Below are 14,777 nucleotides of genomic sequence, written 5' to 3'. Positions count from 1 at the left end.
AGAAAGTCTTATGGACAGATTTTAATACAAAATATTGTATGAAATAATAAACAGAAAAAGATCTATAGCACAATGTTATCTATACAAATTAAAATGTTTAAAATAACAAAAGCATGATATAAGTGTATATATATTTAAAAAGAAATTACAATTAGATGAATACATAAATGTAAATGGTCAAATTTCCCTCCAAATGAGGACCAAAGACATGCATGAAGCATCTTTGGGCAACATTCAACAGGTGAAGGAAGAGTAGAGGAGACAGAAATGAGGAAGCATATAATAAAATTCAACCATAAGGTCTAATATGGAAGCCTGATAAAAGTGTGTCTTAATCTAAGGAGTGTGATTAACTCAACTATTTGCATCAGAGATCAAAATAGAACAACAATAAGGAAAGAAAAGAAGTAAGAGAAGGAGAGAGGGAGGAGGAAAGGAGGAAAGAAGGAAGGAATGAAAAAGCAGAGAGAGAAAGAGTCAAGGGGCAAGGACAGAGAAAGAGACACAGAGATAGTTATGAAGACAGACCTAAAGAAAGGAAGCAAAAAAACAGAATGGCATGTTTTTCTCAGTCTGTGAAGTCTCCATAAAAATTAAATTTAGTGTCTCAAAAATACAGCTACAAAAACTTTGTAAACAAAATTAAAAAGCAAAGCTGGGAAAGATATTTGCAAAATACATGACAAAGGATTATTTCTTTGGCATATTAAGAAAGCTTATGAATTGATAATCCAATAGCAAAGAACATTTATAGTATAGACAGCTCACAGGAAAAGGATCTACAAATAATTCGAAAGGTTACCTAAATTTATTTATTCACAGCAGTTAATATCTATTAAATTGGCACAGATAAACAAAAATGTACAATTCTGTGAAATTCTGGAAATTTCATATACTTTTGAAGGAAATATATAATTGAGATAGCCTCATTTAAAGGGTAGTTTACCAAAAAAAAAAAAAAGGTAGTTTGGCCATTTCAGTCAAAACTTCAGATGCATAATTTCTTTGACTCAGACATCTTGGAAATTATCCTGTATATTTATTAACACATATGTGGAAATATATACATATTTACCATTTATATTACTTGAGAAATTCATTTATCTTCTGTGTGCCAAATTTTTCTCATTTGTAAAAGGTTATAATAAGAGTAGCTACCTCATAAGCGAGTTATTATACGTAAATTACTTAGAACAGCACCTGGTACAGAGTAATAATAATAATAGTAATAGCAACATTAACAATACTACTACAGTTGCTCCTAGTTGTATTTATGGCAACATTACTTGTAATATTGAAAACAACCACTGAAACATTAATTTTTATCAGTAGAACACCAGTTAAATGAATTGTGATCTATCCATCCAATGTCATGTTCTATGTGCATAATGAGATGAGAGGTTTCAATAATACAATATTAAGTGGGTGAAGGAAAATACAGAACAGTATATGTCCTAAGTTTGCATTTACCTGAGAAAGAAAGGAAATATGTTATATATGAGAATATATAATTGTTGATGGAAGTTATTGATGGAGATGGGAGGCAAAAAATTCTTTAAACTGCTTGAATTTCAAGTCCTTTGTTATTTTTATAATGATAAAAGCACTGTCATAATAAATATGAACAGGAAATATTTATTGATATGGAAAACCACTTTCAGTATATTCCTAAGTGCAAAAGCAGACTACAACAGTAAATACTTATTTTCCTTGCTATTCATGTACACAATACACAAACAGTTCTGGAAAGCAATATGCCAACATGTAAACACTGATTATTTCTGGGTGGCATTCTTGGAAGTTTTATTTCTCTGCTCTTCTTTCTACAATTTTTTAAAAAATAAAATAAATATTGTTTTGATGAAAGGCAAACAATTATATATCTGTATAAATATATGGAAAAATATTAATACACACCATTTCTTAAATTAAAAAAATTAACTATTTAAGTCTTTATGATTTTCTGTATCTTCTTTAAAGTTTCATTAATATTTAAATTTAAAAGTGACATATTCTGGGTAAATTTCAGCTTTGAAAACTCCTACCCATGTGAAATTAGTCTATTTAAATATATTTTTCCAAGGCTTTGTTTACTTATCTGAAAAACCTAAAGATCAAATTAAAAAGAAATATCCAAACCTTTGGCACTTCTGTCAACTTTTTACAAATGTTCAGTGCTGATGTTATTATAAACTTGTATGTGAGCATCATGTTCATTGATGGTTGAAAATATTTCATAAATTAGCAGATAAAACAAAGATCCTACTGCAATTAATTATTCATTGCACAGCTAGTCATATTTGGAAGGCATGCCTACTCTACCAATTCCCTGACATCCTTCGAAAAACTTAGATGACTTTAACTGTCTCATCAAACGGTTATGTTTCACTTCTGTTTCTATGCTCAGCAGTGTCTATAAGGATTTGTTTAACCTAAGAGAAGATCAATTAATTTTATCTGGATTAAGTGGAATAAACTTTACTAATCATTACTTTTATCTAAAATAAATATTTTTATGGTTATCGTATTTTTTCTTTTTAATTTGGTTCTTTATGATAAGGAGAACAAAAAGAGGATTTGAAAATGCCCTGAAATGAGCTCCTTAAGAAACTCACCCAACTTTGGCTCCTCTTTCCTTTTGTTTTCCTTTTGATGGTGCTTCTGTGAAACTGAATTTCCTTTTATCTAGGAAAATTTACTAGATCCTTTTATGGGTTAGGAATAGTTAGTTAATCAGAATTGAAATTTTAGAATTTACGTCTTCTTGGCAGTTGCCTTCTTTTAGAGGATACTTAAGGTTTTGAAAAGCATCCCTGGGTTTAAGAACCCCTGAGTGCCTTCATACAGATGGTGACTTTCAAGTGCTAATTGACACACTCTGTATATCACAGGATGCCAAGATCACCAGATGAGACACCCAAAGAGAAACATCAAAAGCTCTCTCCTTCAAAGGATCTCCCATACACTGTTTGTTGGGAGTGCAAATTGGTACAACTTTACTGGAGAACAATCTGCCAGTTGTTATCAAAATTTTAAATGCATCTACACTTTGAATCAGTGGCCCAATTGCTTAGAATATATCATGTGGATATATAGGCATAGGTTAGCCAAAATATACATGGATATTCTTTAAAACATTATTTGTGTTAGGAAATTAATATATACAACATTCTGTCCAGCATATTGGGTAATGAAGGAAAGATATCAATCTTAAGAGGTACATGCTGAAAAGCTTAGGAAGAACAGAAATGTGAGGAAATGTTAATATTCTTAAATCTAGGTGATGAATATATAGGTGCTATTAAGAAAAATATCTAATAGTACTGTTAGAGATGGTAAGGTGGACTTTATTCAGGACTGTCACCATAGACTTAGGGACAACTACAGTGAGATTTTACAGTGATGAGGGAGAGAGACTGGACTCAGTACCAACACTGCATACAGCATGGACAAGTGAGAACTTATAGCCATGAAATAGGGTGGGAGTCTGTGGGTGAAAAGTTACTAATAGGAAATATCAAGGGTAAGGGGTGTTCTTGCTCAACCAAATTAGTAGGATTCTTGCTGAAGACAGGCTAGCATGATCAAATATCACCTGGGGGATGGTGCAGGATAAGGAAGCTAATCAGATGTCAAGGATGATCAGATGTAGAATATATTAAGATTGGGGGGTTCTCACCAAAACTAGACTTTACTAGTTTAGGAGTCTGAATAACGTTGGGTCAAGCACACAATCTTTGTCAGTACTGTTTCTATCATACTATTTCCATTTTTCTCCATGTTGAAAATTTTAATAGCAAAATATTTTTTTTAAAAATACTTTGAGGGGCACCTGGGTGGCTCAATAGTTGAGTGTCTGCCTTTGGCTCAGGTCGTGATCCCAGGGTCCTGGGATCGAGTCAAGCATAAGGCTCTCCACAGGGAGCCTGCTTCTCCCTCTGCCTATATCTCTGCCCCTCTCTCTGTGTCTCATAAATACATACATACATACATACATACATTTAAAAAAAGTACATTGATAAAATATTGAGTAAACAAATTAGGCTCTATCTATAAAATGTTATCTTATGCGGTTTTCAAACAAAAAAGGGAGATCCATTTGAGCTGGTATGAAAGTAAATATTAGACATATTTTCAATGAAAATGGTAGTTAGCAGACAGGTATTGTTATGATGATCCATGTAGAGGATTTGAGAAGTTACTTTAACATGAGACTCTGGAGCTATGATGGAATAGCTTACGGAAGGCAACACTCCTACTGAGCACAATTAGAAATCTGGGTAAAATAGAAACAGCACATACTTGAAGGCATTAGAGAGCCACCAAAGCACCCAGGATTTAGGGGACAAGATTTCAGAGAGGAGAAAATTTTGGAGGAGGAAGAGGACACTTGTAGTTGCTTTTTTCCTCAGAACATTTGCTTATTCTTGGTACTGAGCAAGTGGTGGAGAAGAATTCAGGTCCAGAGCAGCAAGAAGTTCGCAGCTAGGAGGGAGAGAAGTCAGCAGAAACTGGCAATCTCACAAGGGGAAAGTGACAAAAATGGAAGGTCAATGATACCAAGACAGCCAGGTCATGGGTGAGGGTTTGGGGGATAATATCCTGGTGAAAAGGGACGTGTAGAAAAGTGAGACCAACATGTGATCAGCTCTGTCCTTGAGGCATTTGCCAAATTCTTAAGGTACGCAGGGCAGGAATGTAAAGGAGTAAGCAGAAAGTTCATGAAAATCATAGTGGAGTGTCTTACCGTTTCTAGGTGGCAAGAAAGCAAAAATTAGACTCCAGAGTCCACTGAAAGGAGGGGCTGTTTAAAACCTCTCAGAGAGGTACAGCATAGAGGTAGAGGTGAAATAGACAAATACAACTTTATAAAATGTGTAACTCACATGAAGTCAACTCAGTCCCTGATTGGATGAAGGTGACCTGCCCACACTCTGTCTATCAGAGGTGGAGTGAAGCTAGGGGAAGATAACACCTTCTGGAGCCTCTATAGTCTATCATATAAAATATCCAATAATCAATAAAAAGTTATCAGGCATTCCAATAATTAGGACCAAGAGGGGAAAAAAGACCATAGAAAGAACCACAGATGGTCTAGATAGTAGAATGATCACAAATGGACTTTAAAATAGCTATGACCAATAGTTTCAAGAAAATAGATAATAAAGTGGATAATGTCATTAAAGAAGTAAAAATTTAATTATCAAAAAATGAAATAACATTCACAATTCAATAGCTAAGTACAGTAATAGATTGTACATGGCAGAAAAGAGAATCAGGAAACTGGTCAGTGGATGTTACCCTGGTTGAAGCAGAGAGAGCAAAAAAAGGATAGAAAGTTAGGGTGTAAGATACATAGGAATGTGGTGAGAAAACCTAATATATGTGTAATGAGAGTCCCAGGGGTGAAGGAATGAAAGAATAGGATGGAAGGACTAATTGAAGAATAATTACGGCATTTTCTAAAAATGTAAAAGAAAATCTTGCTACAGATTCAAGAATATCTTGAAATCAAAGCAAGAATACCAAGGAAAGGATATATGAGTGTATTTGAAATAATAAACGTATGTAGAAAAAGTTGTACCCACCAATGAGATAACGCATGTTGTTCTCAAGTACACATGGAACATTTACCAAAATTGACTCTATGTTGAGCTACATAGTAAGACTACGCACTAGGGCTGATAGTGAGTGGTAGCATTGCCATTTCTACCCCTTGATTCTTGGATCCGTGAATCTTGGTTATGGGAGAAATGCATCATATACCTGATGTCGATTTAGAACATGTATAGCCTCCTCGAGGGCATTACTCCAACCTGCAAGGTATTGACACATAGCTGGTGCTATAATTGAATCTTCAAAAGGCCATTTAATCTTTCTATCAAGTTGGCTGTTTTGGAATGGTGAGGGAACATTGTAAGACCAGAAAATCCCATGATCATAGGCCTACTTCTCTGTATCTTTTGCTGTGAAGTGAGTTCTTTGGTCAGAACCAATACTGTCACAGTAGACAAAGCATTCTGTAAGTCTGTGGAAGGTAGTTTGGGCAGAAGCATGGCATCAGGGAAGACAAATCCATATCTAGAGTAAGTGTCTTTCCCAGTAATGGCAAAGTGTTGCCCTTTCCATGATAGAAGCCGTCCAATATAATCATCACCCCACCAGGTAGTTGGCATATCACACTGGGGAGTGATACCATATCTTGTACTCAGTGTTGATCTTTGTTGTTGGTAGACTGCACACTTAGCAGTGATTATAATCAGGTTGGTTTTCATCAGTGGAGCTCAGCCATGTTGTTGAGCCATGCATAACTGATATTCTTGCCATCATGGTAATTTTGTTTTCAAGTCCACTGGACAATGATGGGAATAGTCATGGAAAGATACCAACTAGTGTCCCTAAAAGGGGTCACCCTACACACTTGATTATTAAAATCCTCCTATGCTGGGCCACTTTTTTGTAAGCATTCACATGAGGCACCATTATCTTTACATTATTTCCCCATTCAGAGATGTCTATGCATGTTCCTCTTCCACAGACCTCTACATCACCTGATTTCCAACCATGTTCCTTCTAAGTGCCTCTTCATCCAAGCAACCATTGGCCACAACTCACAAGTTGGTATAGACTCACGTTTCTGGTGATATATCCTTTCAAGAAAAAAGAACAATCAGCTGATATGCTCAAATTTCTCCCACTGCTAGGATTTCATTTCACCACTGCCTTCTTCAGGGATGTCTCACAAAGGGACTGTAGAACTCCAATTGTCCACTTTTGGGTGTCCCTGCATATCATGAAGAACTATCTGTAAATCAGGCCTGAGTTTCTCTTCCTCCATTAGTTGAACTCCATATGATGGCCATAGCTGGGAGAACTAAGGTCATGTAGTAGAAGCAGTGTCCATTAGCATTTGGGCTACTTCCTTGGAACTTACTTGTGCTTGTGGGGCTTGCCAAAACCCAATCTCATGTATATCCTTTCCATTTGATGGTAGAGTGCTACTGTGCATGTCCAACTTTATGGATTGGTAGATCAGTAGACACCCTGTCCATGATGGGCAGCGCAGGTTGTGTGGTAACTTGGTACCTTATGGTTAAGTATTCAGTCTCTACTGAAGTGCAGTAGCAAGCCAAAGCTGTTTCTCCAAGGGAAAGTATATCCACAGAGGATGGCAGGACGGGGCTGTGTTCCTTCTAGAGGGAGACAATCTATTTTTTTTTTTTGCCTTTTCTAAACATCTAAATGCCACCCACATTTCTTAACTATAGATCTTTTCCCAGCAACATCATCAAAGCTCTGTCACTGAGCATAACCAGGAAAGCTTCTCTGTTTCAAGGAGACATATGATTAGATTATAACCACCTAGGTATGATAAGATCATCTCCACATGTCAAGGTTTGCATCCTTAATCATATCTGCAAAGTTTCTTTTGCTATGAAAGAGACATATTAGCATGTTCTGAGGATGAAGGGCATGGACATCACTGGGCCATTATTCTACCACAGATGCCTGCTATCACTGTGGTTGTCCCATTCAGTTCAATAAGGCAAGAAACAGAACAGAAATGAAAGCCTAGTAACCAAAAAGGAAAAAAAAATCAGTGCACATGTTATGATTGTGCACCTAAAATAAATACAGAAAATAAGCTATTAGAAAAAACATGAAATATTAAAAATAATCCATGAATTTAGTGACTTGATTCAAATAGGTATTAGAAGTCAGTTGTATAATTATATAATAGTAAAAGACAAAGATGAGTTGAATTAATAAATTTCATTCACAATAGTATCAAAAACATAAAAAACATCTAGAATTGAACCTAATAAGATATATAAAATTCTCTTCCAGTAGAACCTCTATCTTATTGAGGGATATCAAAGATCTAAATAGATGGAAGAGCATATTTAATGGATCAGTAGACACAATATTATAGACATCAGTTTCCCTCAAATTAATCTGAAAATTAAATGCTATTTAATTAAAAATATCACTAGTTTTCCCCCAAAAAATTGACAGATGATTTTAAAATTCATGTAGTACTGTATGGGGCAAATAACAAAAATAGTCTCAAAGAACAAGGAAGCTGGAGGTCTTAAACTTGTGTGTAGGTATCTACACGTATTACAAAGCTATAGAAATTATGGAAGTGTAGTATTGGCACACTGACCATGAAATAGAATGAAGAATACAAATACAGACCTACCCTATAATGGAATGGAGGAAATCATGATCTTCTCAATAAATATCACTGAGTCAGTTGGCTATCCATACTGGAACAAGTGTATTTTAATCCCTACTTCACATATACACAGATCCATTCCATATTATTTGCACAACAAAATGTAGGAAGTAAAATAATAAAGATCTTAGAAATAAATGCAAGAGAACTTTGTATCATAATCATAAAATTGTCAGGGTTCTTAAATACGACACAAAAAAAGCACTACTCATAAAAATAAATAAATTGGGCTATACTTCAAATAAAAGAGCTCTGTTCATCAGAACACATCAATAAGTGAATGAAAAGGCATCCAACAGAATGAGAGAAGATATTCATGCCTATATAATGAACTTCTGTCACTAGTAAGAAACGAGAAGATAGCTTAATAGAAAAATGAGTGAAAGATTTGAGCAGACACTTCACTGAAGAAAAGATCTTTCAAATGACTCAAAACCAAATGAAAAAAAATTTCAAATTCATTAGTCATCAAGGAAATATAAGTTAAAACCATGATATCAGCCAGGCTACATATTCATCTTAATTGCTAAATTGGAAATCATCCAACATGCTGAGTGTCGGCCATCATGTGGAAAAACTAGAACTTTGTTCACTACTAATGAGAGGATATTTATTTTATTTATTTTGGAAAATTAGCATTATCGACCATAGCCAAAGATAGGGCCTGAACATTCTACTCATAGGTGTATAGCCAGCAGGAATGTGTACATATATTTTTCTAAAATATGTACAGTCAGTTCTACTATAATGTCCCCGTGACTTGTAAAAAGTCACCATGCTATGTAAAATCTCACATTAAAGACCATGGGGATTATGGAAAAAATGGAATTTGGGGTAAAACACTCATGAACTTCATCAGTGACACTGAAAAAAGAAAAAAAGAACCTGATGAAAATGGCAGTGCGATTTTATATATGGTAAATGGTTAGGAAATACTGTAACAAATATGGCATTTTACCTTGAAAAAGACCTGAAGTTTTCTTTTGGAAGTGGACAGCAAGGAGTGTGGCTTGGGAATGATTGTGAAATGGGGGAAGGGAGTGTATGGGTTTCTTGGACTGTCACAAGAATTACCACACCTTTGGTGACTTAAAAATACCAGAAATTTATTCTCTCCCAGTGGTGGGGGTAAGAAGTCCAAAACTAATGTGTCTGTAGGGCCGTGCCCCCTCCAGAAACCATAAACTATAGTGGGGAGTCCTCCCAGGCCTCTTCCAGCTTTGGGTATGTCCTGGATATTTCCTGTTGGGGTCACTTTACCCTAGTCTCTGCCTTTATGTTCACATGGCCTTCTCTTCTTCCTGTGTCTTCTCTGCTGTCTCTTCTAAAGACACTGGTCATTGGATTTAGGGTCCATGCACATGATTCAGACTGCTCTCATCTAGATCCTTAATTTCATTCCATCTGCAAAGATTCTTTTCCAAATAAGGTCACATTTATAGGATTTTAGGCTTCAGGGTACAGACATGTCTGTTTGGGGGCCGTCATTCAATCCACACTATAAGCAAGTCACAAACGTTTGTTCTAACAAAGTCGTAAAATTCTTTCACAACTCTCAACCCGAGTCACTTTTTCCTGCCTTTGCAGAGTAGGTCCCTTGAAGTATGTGTTCGTAATAGCATATTACAAACATATTTACACATTTAAAAAAAAGTTCCACAGATAGCCCTCTTCGTCAATTACTTGAACTTCTGTATCACTGCCGGAAATACTGGTGGTTTTCTCATTTGCACTCTTGGCTTTGCCTGAAAATTGAAGGCTTTGGAATTTGCAGCATGTTTGAAATGACCAAAGCAGGCGCTACCATCCCTAAAAGGAGCCACATCAGCAGGATTTGGCAGTTTCTATTCGAGGTCTTTATGGTTCTTCCCTTTGAATGTGAGAAAGGTTTTTTCTGATTTTTCACTGTTTGATTTTCAATCCACATGCCCAACAATATTCCACTTCTTTTATTTCTTTAGGCCTTGTTCATATTGACTTCACAGTACTTGAAGTTGTTTTAGTCTGTCTGAACCATAAAAGACTCTATATTTTCACGATGTTGGCTCTGATGGTCCAAGTATGGGTTCCTTTATGACTGTTGCTCATGATGCCTTATTATTTCAAGCTTCTCCTCAATGTTAAATCTTTCCACTTGGCACTTTTGAGCCAGGATGCTTAGACATTTTTGAGATGTTCACTGTGTGTGTGTGCATGTTTAATATAGAAAGTTCACAAATGAAGAGTAGCAGTAAAATGCAACCTTGTGGAATAATACACGTGGTGACCCGAGAAAACTGAAAGAAGTTTGAGTGTGTACAGGTGTGTGTTTTATGTATAAATACATGTAGATCTCAGTTTAGCTGGGTGCAACTGTGCAATTTTCTCATGGACAAAACTGCAACGTAAGCAAACATAAAATCTACATTATGCATTATAACCAAAACTTACTTAAATTGTTCTGTGATGTATCAGTCATGTTAGAACAAATTTTTGTTTTCAAAACAAGCATTCTACAAGTACTATCTGTAGAATGTTCCCAGCAACGCTATTTGTAAGAGCCCTGTGCTGAAAGCCAGCCAAATATTCTCCAATAGTAGAGTAGATGCCTAGAGTTTGCTAGGCACACAATGGAATGCTCTACAACAATGCAACTGAGGGATCCCCACCATCCACAAAACCGTGGATACACCTCACAAAGATAAAATGGAGAAGATAGCATACGTAAAAATGTATGGATTGAATGATTCCATTTTTAGAACACACTAAAAGAGGCAAAAGTAATTTATGATGTTAGGAGTCGGGCTAGTGGTGAGCTACCCTTAGGTGTGAAGGGGTTTGCAGGGTGCTGGTTAGACAGGTGAGTTCACAGTGAACATTCACTGAGCTGCACACTTACATTCTGTGCACCTTCTCTATGTATATTATAATACAATAAAAATATTTTTAAAGCCTACTGTGAAAACAAGAAACATGTTTCCCTGTTTCCTGTGTACCAGCTAGCTCTGGAATCAAACTATTAGAGTTTTTTTTTTTCATCCTTTCATCATTTGTATCTTTATTTTTTTATTTATTTACTTATTTTTATTTATTTTTTTTTATTATTATTTTTTTATTTATTTACGATAGTCATACAGAGAGAGAGAGAGGCAGAGACACAGGCAGAGGGAGAAGCAGGCTCCATGCACCGGGAGCCTGATGTGGGATTCGATCCCGAGTCTCCAGGATCGCGCCCTGGGCCAAAGGCAGGCGCCAAACCGCTGCGCCACCCAGGGATCCCTACTTATTTTTATTTAAATCCAATTTGCCAGCATATAGCATAACACCCAGTGCCCATCTTGTCATGTGCCCTCCTTAATGCCTGTCACCCGGTTACCCCATCCTCCCACCCACCCCCGCTTCTGCAACCCCTTTGTTTCCCAGGGTTAGGAGTCTCTCATGGTTTGTCTTCTTCTCTGATTTCTCCCCACTCAGTCCCCCCCCTTTCTCTTATGGTCCTTTCGCTTTTTCATAGGAGTAAAATCAGAAAAGATGAATACCTACCATTTACATTGATGTGGATAGAACTGGGGGGTATCATGCTGAATGAAATAGGTCAAAGCATTGGAGTGTAAATGCTAGTCCTAGCATTTACTAATTGTATGCCTTTACTTATTTCATGGGGTTGCTGTGAAGATTCAACGAGTGAAAAGTGTGAAGGACGCAGTGCACCTGGCACATCCTACGTGCTAGTGGAATATTTGTCATTATTTGCCTTGTTTGCTAACCTATATTTTTATTTATTTATTTTTAAAGATTTTTTTTTTAATTTGAGAGAGAGAAAGAGAGAGCAGGAGGGAAGAATCTGAGCCCCTACAACGGGGCTCAATCTCACCACTATGACATCATGACCTGAACTGAAACGAAGAGTTGGACAGTCCACTGACTGAGCCACGCAGGTGCCCCTAACCTATATTTTTATTTAAATTGTACATCGGGAGTATCTCTTCATGTACACTTACTTTTTGAGGTTTTCGGGATTTAAGAGGGCCCTCTGGTTTCCCCAAATTTCTTATTGTTGGAGCATTTAAATTTGGCTGATGAAGGAGAATAAATGCAGGGCTTTCAACCCTGTTTTGATTCTAGACTTTCTTTACTTTGTTTTTTAAGGCACTACATATTTTCTTTGGTCTCCCTTTGTATTTTGGCCCATTTCCTGTTTTTCATTCTTTCTTCAAACTCATCTTAACTCCCACCCGGTAACTAGGTGACTTCAGACCCGGTTTATTATTGTTAAATTTATATGCTATTTGTATAGCTCCACGTTGGTTCCTTCTACTCACAAATGATTTTGGCAAAGACATTCTTTTTTTTACCCCTCGTAATAGCTATTTTTACCCTTATATTTATGTTTCCCTGTTTCCTGTGTACATTCTAGTTTTTTTACGCCAAGAACTCTCACCTACTTGTACTTTTATTTTGATTTATCTCTGGGTTACTATAACTTTTTGAAGGCAGAAATACTGGTAGAATATTTATGTCCCCCTCTTTTTTTGTCCCCTTTTATACATAAAAATATATTCTCGTTGTCTGAAAGGCAACCAAAGTGGAGCAACATAATATAGGTGGCTATTGAATTCTTGGATCAAGGCTTTTTCTTCCAACTTCTATGGTTGCTTTTGTTCCATTTTTTCTTCTGGCATCAAATTTTTCTTCATCTTCCTCAATGATCTAGGAAACCCCTATGGAATTTATGCTAAATGCCCAGGAGGTGTATCTTGGAGCTACGTGTTGCAGCCACTCAGAAACATCATTCCCAGGACTCAGCCTGCACAATCCCGTAGAATATGCAGTGACGTATGCATTTCCTCCTCCATCGGCCCGTCATCTTTTGCCTTCTTGCACTAGTTCCTGCTTCCGACGTCCCTCACAGCTGAATCTGATCCTTAGCCTTTCCCTTCCCTCCTCATTAGGTCCTCTGGAGCCATGGAACAGAAATTCTTATTTCTTCTCACAAACTCTCCTAAGAGAATGAGCAGCTCAATTTTGGATAATAGAGGAAATTGCACAGCAAGTCTTGCAATCACCCCATTTGTCCTGTGGAAAAGTGGGGTTCTGGCCCCAGGACGAGGCATGGTGGAAAGGGCACCTGGATGTGAGAGAGGAACAGAGAGCTTTTCAGGGAAGGGAGAGCAGGAGCCCAGGCAGGAGCCAGGGGAGGACTTGATATTTTCAGAGGCCAGAGATGAGGCAGTTTGATCCAACCATTGAGGCTCGGTGTTGGGGAGGCTCAGTCCTTGACTGGACACACAGGCCAGTGAGGATCAGAGCAAAGAGTGGGGCATTGTGTCTGGGGGGGGGGGGCGGGCTGTGAGGACTGAGGCCCCAGGGAGAGTGTGCTATGCAGCCAGAGCCTGCACCCGCTGGGCCTGCTTTCCACCTTGACCATGGCCACACTCAGAAATGTCTCTGCAGGCCTGAAGCTCATCTGGACTTGGAACTGGAGGTCTCCCTGGAACATCTCAGGCCATGCATTGGACTTTTAAAGAGGTATGAGGAAAAAAGGCCTTCCGCGCCCCCGGCCGCCCGTTTTGGTTTTTCACAGAGCCGGTGGCTTGGCCCCCCCTCTCCTTTCCGGCCCCCCCCTGGAGTCCAATTAACAGCAGTAGTCAGTGTAGTGAATGCAGGGTGCAGTACACCAAGGCAAGAAGAGAAAAAAAAAAACTGAGACGAGGGGCCGTTTCAAAGGACCTAGGCCGGGAAAAGGGGTTTTATTGTTAAGGGCATATCTATGAGGAAGAGAGAGCATGAACCATTGAAGGTATAGCCATTACCAGAGGAGATTATTGGCCAATGAGTTAAAATGTGAGAAGTTGGTGCCCCCAGAGGAAGCCCCCGAACGGGCCCCCTCCACTATCCATCCGCCTATGGCCCCTGTGAATAAGGGAGGGACAAGTGAAACACAGGAAATAAAGTAAGAGGCCACATGGAGTGGTGTGTCCCCACAAGTTCATGTCTACTGGATAGAGTGGAGGTGGGCTCCATGCATTGGAGTGGGTCCCTAGACGAGAAGGCACTCAGTGGTGAAGATTTGGTCCCCGATTGTGAGTCCCCCTGGAGGGGGGATAAGGAGTAACCTCTTGGGCCTGCCCCCAGAGTCACCAGGCAAGCCCTGCCCCCATGTGACCCCTACGGCCCCAAGGTTGGACCCTGAAACCCAGATATCTCGAGGTTGGTGGTTTGGGATTATTCAGACCTTTATGGTACCTACGTGCAGCCAGGATTCTTATAACTCCCACCAGAGCAGCTTCCAGAGACACACTGGAGTCGTGGATGATGACAATAGAAGAGCACCTGAAATGAGACAAGCAATAACCCTCCGTCCCCTCACAGTTCTACCCTCACACAGATGCACAAAATCAGGTTTGTACCCTAGATACATATTCTTACACCCAAAGCCATCAATTTAATGTCTCTGCTCTCTAGCAGGGATTCAAAGACAGTGAAGGAAGTAAGATGTTGACAGTGATGGGCACTTTGCAGGCCCTTTGTGGAGCACTGTGGTTTGATGCAGTGCCAC

Source organism: Nyctereutes procyonoides, unplaced genomic scaffold (genome assembly GCF_905146905.1).
Source record: "Nyctereutes procyonoides isolate TBG_1078 unplaced genomic scaffold, NYPRO_anot_genome, whole genome shotgun sequence".
Lineage (NCBI taxonomy): Eukaryota > Metazoa > Chordata > Mammalia > Carnivora > Canidae > Nyctereutes > Nyctereutes procyonoides.
The sequence above is the reverse complement of the archived record's forward strand: the minus strand, read 5'-3'. Positions refer to the sequence as shown.